Below are 9,560 nucleotides of genomic sequence, written 5' to 3' on the forward strand. Positions count from 1 at the left end.
GTACTCGGCGAGTCTGTTCTTGGACTCGGCGAGTCAGGTCGCGTAACCTCAAACCCTTCAAGTTGAGAATCGAATCAGTGAGTCGAGTAGAGACTCAGTGAGTTGGACAGGTCAGGACTCAGAAATCGGTAGACTCGGCGAGTCATGGACTGACTCGGCGAGTCGAGACGCGAATGGAAGGATTCTGAACATATGGACTCGGCGAGTTAGTAGGGTGACTCAGCGAGTAGGGTTGACCTGGAAGGTTGACTTTGACCAGGACTTTGACTTTGACCAAAGTTGACTTGGTTGTCTCTCGGGGGTCAATTAGACTCAGTGTTGCTTTGATATTGGTAGTTCGGGGAGCAAGGGGAGCAGGAGTTCAGAGAGTTGTCGGGCAACAGCTAGTGAGATCATCAGCAAGTTCAGCTAGTGCAAGTGAGTTTCCCTTTGTGTGAATGGGTCTACGGCCACAATGCCGACCCATGTAGTTATGAGTAGAAGGCCCGGGGGTTAGCCCTAGGCACAGTATGCTAGTATGATATTCAGGAAGAGGTCCATTAATAGCAGGCGGGTGCCCAAGGATTTGTTTATATGATAGTTTATACTAGTTGTCTGTGTGACACATGTATGTTCCTAGTAGGGAGGTGAGTGTGGGCGAGGTCCCGTATCTCACCAATAGCAGAGTGTGGATGGGGTTCCATATCTCATTAGTAGCAGAACAGGGGCGAGGCCCAAGTTAAGGAAGGAGTGAGAGTGGGTTGGGCCCGTATCTCACTACGAATAGGAGCGTGGACGGGGTTCCATGACTCATCAGTAGCAGGACAAAGGGGAGGCCCAGGATAGGCGAGGCCTTAGGACAGGATCAGTTGTATGAGTTTAGCTTATGTGTTGTGATATGTTTATGTGTTATTATTTGTTGGCGGGCGAGGCCATGTGACATGCGAAGCCTTAGTGAAACAGATATGTATCCGAGCGGGGCTCGAAGCCAGGTGGGGCTTGGAGCGGCGGGGCCGTTATAGCGGGAGAGGCCCAAGGCAGGAGGCGTGGCCCAGTGTGCGCAGTATGTGGTTATGCATGGTATGTGGTAGGGTGGGGAAGTCATTAAGCTTCGTGCTTACGGTTTTCAGTTTTGGTTTCAGGTACTACCGGTAGCGGAGGGAAGAGCTCGGGGTGATCGCATGGCACACACCACAGATTAGACAGTATGAGAATGTTTACTCTGATAACGAACACGTGTTTTGAAAATTAATACTCTGATTATGTTTTGGAATGATGACTTTGCTTAAAGTAATGTTTATTAAAAGAAATTTTTGGTCTTCAATTTTGGGTCGTTACAGTTGTTCTGACTCACCTTAACGCTAACAACGCGAATGTTAGCGGGATTGTTAACAATAATTCCAACCCAAGTAACAATCAAGTACCTCAACGTGCAACAAACTACCACGACACCCCGGATCTCAAGCCCAAGAAAAACAAACAAATGTTCTGGGCTAAGGCTAAAGGAAAATCACCCTAAGGGGCGAGCAAAAAACAACAACCTATGGCAACCTTCGCAGCCACGGCATCTGTACCTCCTACTACCATCCCTTCTGGTATCCTAATTGTCCCTACACCAGCCAGTCAGTATGCCAGAAACCTACCAAAATGCAATAAGTGCAGCTTCCATCATCTGGGTAGTTGTCGTCCGTTACACTGCTTTAAATGCAACAAGAATGGACATACTACCAGCTGTTGTAGGACTCGGATCCAACAAATTACTTCAACCACCAATGTCGAAATCTCTCGGATATGCCATATATGTGGCATAATGGGACACTTCAAGAGGGACTGCCCAACAAAGAAGAACGACGGCGAATCAGGAGGAGTTTGACCGTAGAATGGAAAAAGGAAACGAAGGACCCCTAATATAGTATAGGTTCACTTCCAATCGTCGGTATTATGTATGCTTTTAAACATGTTTAAAAATAGTGCAACTCAAGTCTTATCTTTTGCGAGATCCCGTCAGTTAAAGGGACCCTCATGCTGCGTATACTTGCCTTTTGTAGTATACTTTGTTCGTAGCAGTATTCTTGTAGTTACTCTAAAGTACTATAACTCTGTTAAAAGTTGCAACGCTGTGTTTTGTCTGTAACGCCTTTATGTTCAAATCTAATTTCTTTTACTTCTAAGTAAGTCCGACATTATCATAAAACTTGAGTCAATTCGATCCGCACAATATCAGTTTCGTGCACACATCTCTTTCTCCGAAATCGCCTTTTTAGCAAAGCCGTCATTCCAGAACACCGAAGTACTCATGCAAAGAGTACCTCATGTTTCTTATCCTTTCCGAAGAAACCATAGAAAAACCTCCCCGAAGTACCACTCGTACAGTACGTCAAGTTCAATCCAAAGACCCATACGGTTGATCTATCACTGAAGAATGTATACATTGGGGTGGTATATAATCAAGGTTCTACAGGTTTAGAATTGATGATTCCACTTTAACTTCTTTTCCTCGTTGGGATGTGAGGTTAAGGAAGAATCATTTATTCGACTACATTTTCAATCTTAATTATATACGACTCGTATACACGAAACTGTGATTGATGAACCAAGTATGACTTCTAATATGAACTTCAGGATGGAGACTGTCCAAGACTACGAGTAATCGCATTGCCATGCGAACAAACTTAGAACCCAATATGACTTCTATAACTAGATCTCCCTACGGTCTTATGCCCATGGAGATACAAGAACTGTTCAGATAGCTTAACGACTACTCAGGAATAGAATGAGAAGACCAAACTCCTCACCTTTGAGAGCTTCTGTCTTATTCTTCAAGAAGACAGACTTCAGCGGGTGCGATCATACCAGCACTAATGAACTGGATCCCATCAGAACTCCGCAGTTAAACAGCTTGGGCGAGAGAAGTACTAGGATGGGAAACACCTTGGGAAGCCCTCGTGGTGCGGACCTCGATAGGATTTTCATTAGAAATCATTACCTTCTGCCTCGCAGAGATGAATTGGTTGACCAACTGCAAAGAATGAAGTGCATTTCGAAAATGGACTTAAGATCCGAATATCACCAGTTACGAGTGTTAGTGAAGGATGTCCCAAGGAAAATCTTCCAAACTCGATGTGGACGCTACGAGTCCGTAGTGATATCCTCCGGATAGGACCAATACACTCGTGGTATTCATGAACTTAATGAATAAGGTACGCCATTCTTACTTGGGTCAGTTCGTCATTGTCCTCATAAATGACTTACTTATCTACTCTCGTAGTAAGAAGGAAATCATAAAGAGCATCTACAACAAACCATGGAAACATTACCATCAGAGAAACTCTTTGTGAAATTCTCTAAATACGAGTTTTGGATATTAAAGAGTCGAATTCCTGAACCACACTATTAGTGATGTGGGTATTCTTGAGGACCCTTCCAATAATCAAAACCGTTGAGAATTTGTCAGCACCGAAGATGCCGACGGGAATTCGTCAAATTCTAGGTCTCGCTAACCTACACTCGAGAGTTCATTCAGAACTCATCGCGAATTACGAAACCTCTTACGACTTTGACCCAGAAGGGAGTGCTCCTTGATTGGGAAGAGAAACAAGAAAAAGAAACCTTTGGAATTCCAAGTGAGAGACCAAATCCTTTTGGAAGTCTCACACTGGAATGCCTTAATACGCTTCGGAAAGCGTGGTAAGCTAAATCCAAGATAGTTAGGACCTCCGAGATTCTTGCCAGAATCGGCCCCGCAACTCACAAACCCATCCTACACCGTGAACTTAATAACGTACATTTTACCCTTCACGTCTCGAACTTGAAAATGTACCTTTCCGTCAGGACTCTCGAAATCCCACTCGACGAGATCGAGATCAACGAGATCCTCGCCTTCATGGAAGAACCATAGTGACAACCCGAAATTTTCCATCCAGTTCAGTTGAACACTTCATTAATAGTCAAACTCATTGCTATTATCTTTTAGCACAATTAGGAGTTTATTTGAGCGTTCTAAGTCTTGTACACTTAAGGCGTAAGTGTCGGGGTTTATCGGCTGAAGTTATAGCTCAAAGAAATGACCTTAAACACCCCTACAAGGAGTTCACGGCCACCACATAGGATTTTACGGCCATAAACTCCATGTAGGCCATAAACTCTTGCTTATAAGATGATAGGTTGGTCATTTGTTCATTCCTCCCTTCCCTTTGGCTGAAATGCTCTACACTATCATCCCGATCTTCGTCCCCGATCTTCAAATCTCGTAAGTTTAATGTCCTAACTAGTTGATATCTTGCATGAACTAGTAATCTTACATGATTTCATCCGTGAAATCATTCCATTTTGTAGATCTTCAAGTTTCACCAAGAACACCAAGAACACACACTAGTGTTCTTGACCAAAATCGACCATTCAAGCTCCTAGATCGTAAGTACTCTTGTTCCAACTCATTGTACACTTGGTTAAACATGTTTAGGGCTTATAAAACATAAAGAATCACATGATTCAAGGAGTTTACGGCCAAGACATGTTCTTGGGCCGTAAAGCCCTTTTAAGGGTGCAAATGACACCCTAACACCTTAGTAAGCCTTGGATATTAGCATAGAACCTTACACCATTGAACTAAGGACTTCACTACACGAAATGGTACTTCATACCATGAGTTTACGGCTGTAAACTCGTGGGGAAGTGGTCCCTAGGCCGTAAACACCATACAAGGCCATTCTTGGACCTTAAACCCACCCAGCCTCTTGTTTAAGCCTTGGAACACTTAACCACTTAAGTCATAATAGTTTTAAGCGTCATTTGGTGACCCAATGGAGAGTTTATTTCCAGGAGTAAACTCCCCTGGGCGGTAAACTCCAAAAGGTATGGTCCATTGACCATAAAATCCCTTATAAGGCCTTGCACTCCTTTGTTGCAACCTGATAGCCTCCTAACACTTTGACCAAAGTGTTTTCCACGCCTTAGAATGTTTATACTTGTCTAATTAGTGTTATAATCACTAATTATATATATATATATATATATATATATATATATATATATATATATATATATGTATATATATATATAGATATATATATATAGATATATATGTCTTCATATGTTAGTAGGATCATTGTGTGTGTTTAAGTCTTCACTTGACACTGAACACTTGTACGACACTTCCATCCAATCCACTCACTGCAGGTGACTTCATACCCATTAATTAACATTTTGAATATTTTGTAAATGTTTATAAATGCTTTATGTGTGTGTTGGGGGGGGGGGGATACAAGTTGAATCACGCTAGTTATTATATCAATAATATGTGATTAATAACTAGCATGCAAATGGATTTACTATATGTTCACTGCTTTACCAAACAGATTTCTTTAAATGACTTTCATAAACATTTTTACATGTTAAAACTCTTTATCAAACTGCTTTACATACTGTATGTTTCCTTTCAAACTTTGTTACAAATGTGTTTCAAACAAAGGTTTTCCTTATACTTAAACTATCTTATCAAACAAAACACTTTCAAATCGTTTTATAAACTGGCATCAAGTCATCATTTCTTACTATTAAACTTTTCAAAGGTTTTATAAAAACTTCTTTTATCCTTTTATATTGTCAAATGCATGCCTAGATATGTATATTTATATAAATAATGTTTAAAGGACTTAGGATGGTTAGCTCGCTTTATTTCCTTTTCCTCGTTGGGATGTGGCCTTAGGGCATCGGTTAACCGTCCAAATGTCGTCTAAATATTAGTTATAGATCATGTATATATATATATATATATATATATACATAAAAGTTCCTCCAGTCAGTTCAGTACCTTTGGGTAGTAAAGGCATACTTTCGGTTATACACGTACATTACTAGTAACTATAATAGGTATAGTTAGGAGATATTACTTACCATTCCAAGTACAAGGAATCACACAAGAGTCAGTTCATTCATGAGTCTATACTAATACATTACATCTTACATGAATACACTTACATGAATACGTTTACATAGATACGCTTACATGAGTACGTTTACATAGATACGCTTACATGAACACGTTTACATTCATACATTTAATAGATACTATTACATAGAATCTGTTACAAACGTTTTTGTACATACCATTCCACCCCCAAGGCTGTTAGCTACAATAGGGAAAATGATCATCGACGGGTGTCTACGATTGTACTGTTCGGCGAGTTTCCACGCCGTGAATATCCTAGTGCAAAAGGATACATTTTTAGTTATTATATTATTTTCCTTCCTTTACTTTGTGACACATTCACATGAACAACGAGGTATGATATATTTGATATAGATAAACTATTTTCCTTATCACCTTTATATTGTGACGCATACACATAAACGATGAGGTAGACTATAACTTTTATAATAATAGTTAAACAGTGGAAAAACCGTCATATTTACAGTGGTTCTTACTTACAAAACAATCGGGTCTTGGGAGAAGGCTACTTTTATACTAGTAGGAAATATGGGATTTTCTAGGGTTTTCAAACGTTTACAATTATGTACAAACACTTTCATACTCATACATGTGACAATCGTCAATCTTGAGTCAAGTCAAGTCATCAAGTCAAGCCGGTCAACTCTATTAAACCTTGTGTATTAGGGTTTGTGTTATGTTCATACTGTATAACTTGCTATATTAATGGGAAAACATCACTTGAGAAAAGTCTTGTGTTAAAAATTTCCTAAGCCCTAGTACTAATCAATGAACTAAACTGATGAAAACCATGTTGCATACTCATTAGGAGTGTGTGGGATCCTTAATCATGACTTAACGGGGCTCAAGAGACTTGCATTACGGAGCCAAACACTCACAAATGCCACACTTGAAATCTCTCTCAAATATCTCTCTGTATGAGAAATCTCTCCAAGAATGTCAGATCTCTCCCAAATCTCTCCAAGTATGTGAAATCTCTCTCAAATATCTCTTTGTATGAAAAATCTCTCCAAGAATGTCAAATCTCTCTCAAATCTCTCCAAGTATGTGAAATCTCTCCCAAATCTCTCTCAAGTATCTCTCTGTATGAGAAATCTCTCCAAGAATGTCAAATCTCTCCCAAATCTCTCCAAGTATGTGAAACCTCTCTCAAATATCGCTTTGTATGAGAAATCTCTCCAAGAATGTCAAATCTCTCCCAAATCTCTCCAAGTATGAGAAATCTCTACCAAATCTCCCTCAAATAGTTTCCGTAACTTTTTAGAATCATTCGGGTCATTCCGGACCTTAACCGGGTCAAAAACGGCTTAAAACGGGGCGAAAACGAGAAAAATAGGCTTTAGGAACCGAAACCGGAATGAGAGGCCTCTTAGGGACCAGAACCGAGCCTCTGGTGGATGAGGCATGCGAGACCGAGCCTCGGTCTCTGCCTCTCTCGGTCTCTCTTCTAGTCGCTCGGTCTCTGCTCGGTGTCGCTCGGTCTCTGCTCTGCTCGCGCTCTGCTCCTCTCGGTCTCTGCCTTCTCTCCTCTCTGTCTCTTCGCGCCCCCTCTGTTCTCTCCTTCCCCCTCTCGGTTCCTTCCCTCTCTCTTCTCCCCTCTCGGTTTCTGCCTCCCTCCCTCTCGGTTCAGCACCAGAAGGCCGAACCTCGTCCAGACTTCGGGAAAATGTCACTTTTAGCCCATTTTTGATATTTTTAACATTCTAAGCCCGTTTTTTGTGATTTTAAAGCGGGATTTTCTCCGGAAATTATATTTTAACATAATAAACTCTAAATATTCATAATTTAAACATATTTTTATGAAAATCATTATCTAAATAATAAAGATCTAATGGGGGATTTATTTAAGGTGGAGTGTTGACTTTGCCTTAACTTATGACACAAGCAACCACCCCACACCCACTCTATGACTAGCCATACCTCCCCACCTTACCTATGTCACTTCAATGTTCCCTTACACTCAAATTTCACTCACTCCCACGTTTTTGAGCTGGAACAAACAACCACACTCCTCATTTTCTCTCATTTCTCTCATTCCACTAAGTAACAAACACCACTTTTCTCTCAAACTCTTCTACACAAATTTTCGAGATCCAAGGCTGATTTCAAGTGTTCTTCCACACTTAGTAAGTAAAAATTCATCCTCCCTATTATTATTTCACTTCATTCTACTCAAGTCTTTGATTGCTTACACAAACTCCCTAATTATAATGTTAGATTCTCGAAAACCTTCAAGGCATCTCCAAGTGTTCTTGAATTAAACACTTCCATTCTTCAACAATCATCTACTGAAATCACTTAAGGTGAGTTCATACCCCTACATTTTCATGTTTTCTCAAGTTTTCAGGGGGAAATACAAGTTAAAACACTAAGAACATAACTAAATTTTTCTAACAGCCTTCATCAGAAAAGTTCAACTCCGTTCACGGACTGTTTTGGGCATCTTAAACATTTTTGTTTTCAAAACTGTACAAGGTGCAAATGGTTCAAGTTTTTAGCTTTAAAATGGCTACTTGCATATCTCCATACGATTTTTCTACAATTTATGGTGATTTTTACAAAACTGCCTATCATTTCAAACAACAATCCGGACCAGTCTGTGATTTTGGACTTTTTCATCCAAGTTTGAGGTCATTAAAAATCGTGATAAAAATTATGAGTAAACTAGACACATTTTGTGAACTCTCAGAATTTACGGATCTAGTTTTCGACTTCGTATGATTTTTCTATGATTTTTCCAAAAACAGGGCAGAATGGCTAAAGTTAGCCAACAGCATGTAAATATCATAACACTTTGTATTATGTTGAGCAAAGTGTATAATCAGAAGTTCTAATATTTGAATGTGTTTCCTTGTTAGTTTATCATTATGAACTGAAACTAAGTCATTCATATTAAATATTATTCATTCATTTAGAACACGTATTATTTAACTATAAAAAGTATAGTTTGATAAATTCATAACACTAATACATTTCCATAAAAGAATTCATACATATTACATACATTTTAGATAAACTATAATAGGTATAGTTTATGATACATCACTCAACGCACTCGTACAAAAAGGGTACATTCATACAAGAAAGATTTATATTCACACACATTTCACGTAAACTTGTTAACCTATGTTGTGAGACTCTCTCTCTCCCCGTACGTCTGAGTGCGGGATATAATTCCTGGTAGTTATAATCAGAATCTCCTTGAGGGAGAACGTGACACTTGTATATAGATCTATATTGGGTTTGACACCCCACACCTTGCTGCTAGCTACAATGGGACCTGCAGGTCTACGGGTGACAAATGTCATTTCATTTTCGCGACGCCTGAGAAACGTTGTGGCAGGTTCACATAGTCACAGTATGATTATAGCGACTCACTTAGGGAGATAACAATTCATAAAGTTTATGGGGTTTCATAAAACCGAAGTAGGTTTTAGGTTGATAAAAGAAATTTACTTTCCATATCATTTTAAACTCACAACATTTCTACTAAGAAACGATGATTTCTCATACATTCTAGTCTTTGGTTATAAGGCTACATTTTTCGGATTTCAAGGAAAATATCGGATTTTTCTGAAACAAACGCGACATTTACATGTGAAAGACTTCTACTAAGTTTATTAATAAAAGC

At 39.5% G+C, this 9,560-nt stretch overlaps 1 pseudogene; it reads left to right on the forward strand.

Moving 5' to 3' along the window:
* The first annotated feature begins 2,818 nt into the window (after positions 1 to 2,818).
* Positions 2,819 to 2,936, forward strand: LOC145033030 (5S ribosomal RNA; annotated as a pseudogene).
* The last annotated feature ends 6,624 nt before the right edge of the window (positions 2,937 to 9,560 follow it).

This window comes from Lactuca saligna, chromosome 2 (genome assembly GCF_052625555.1).
Source record: "Lactuca saligna cultivar CGN05327 chromosome 2, ASM5262555v1, whole genome shotgun sequence".
Lineage (NCBI taxonomy): Eukaryota > Viridiplantae > Streptophyta > Magnoliopsida > Asterales > Asteraceae > Lactuca > Lactuca saligna.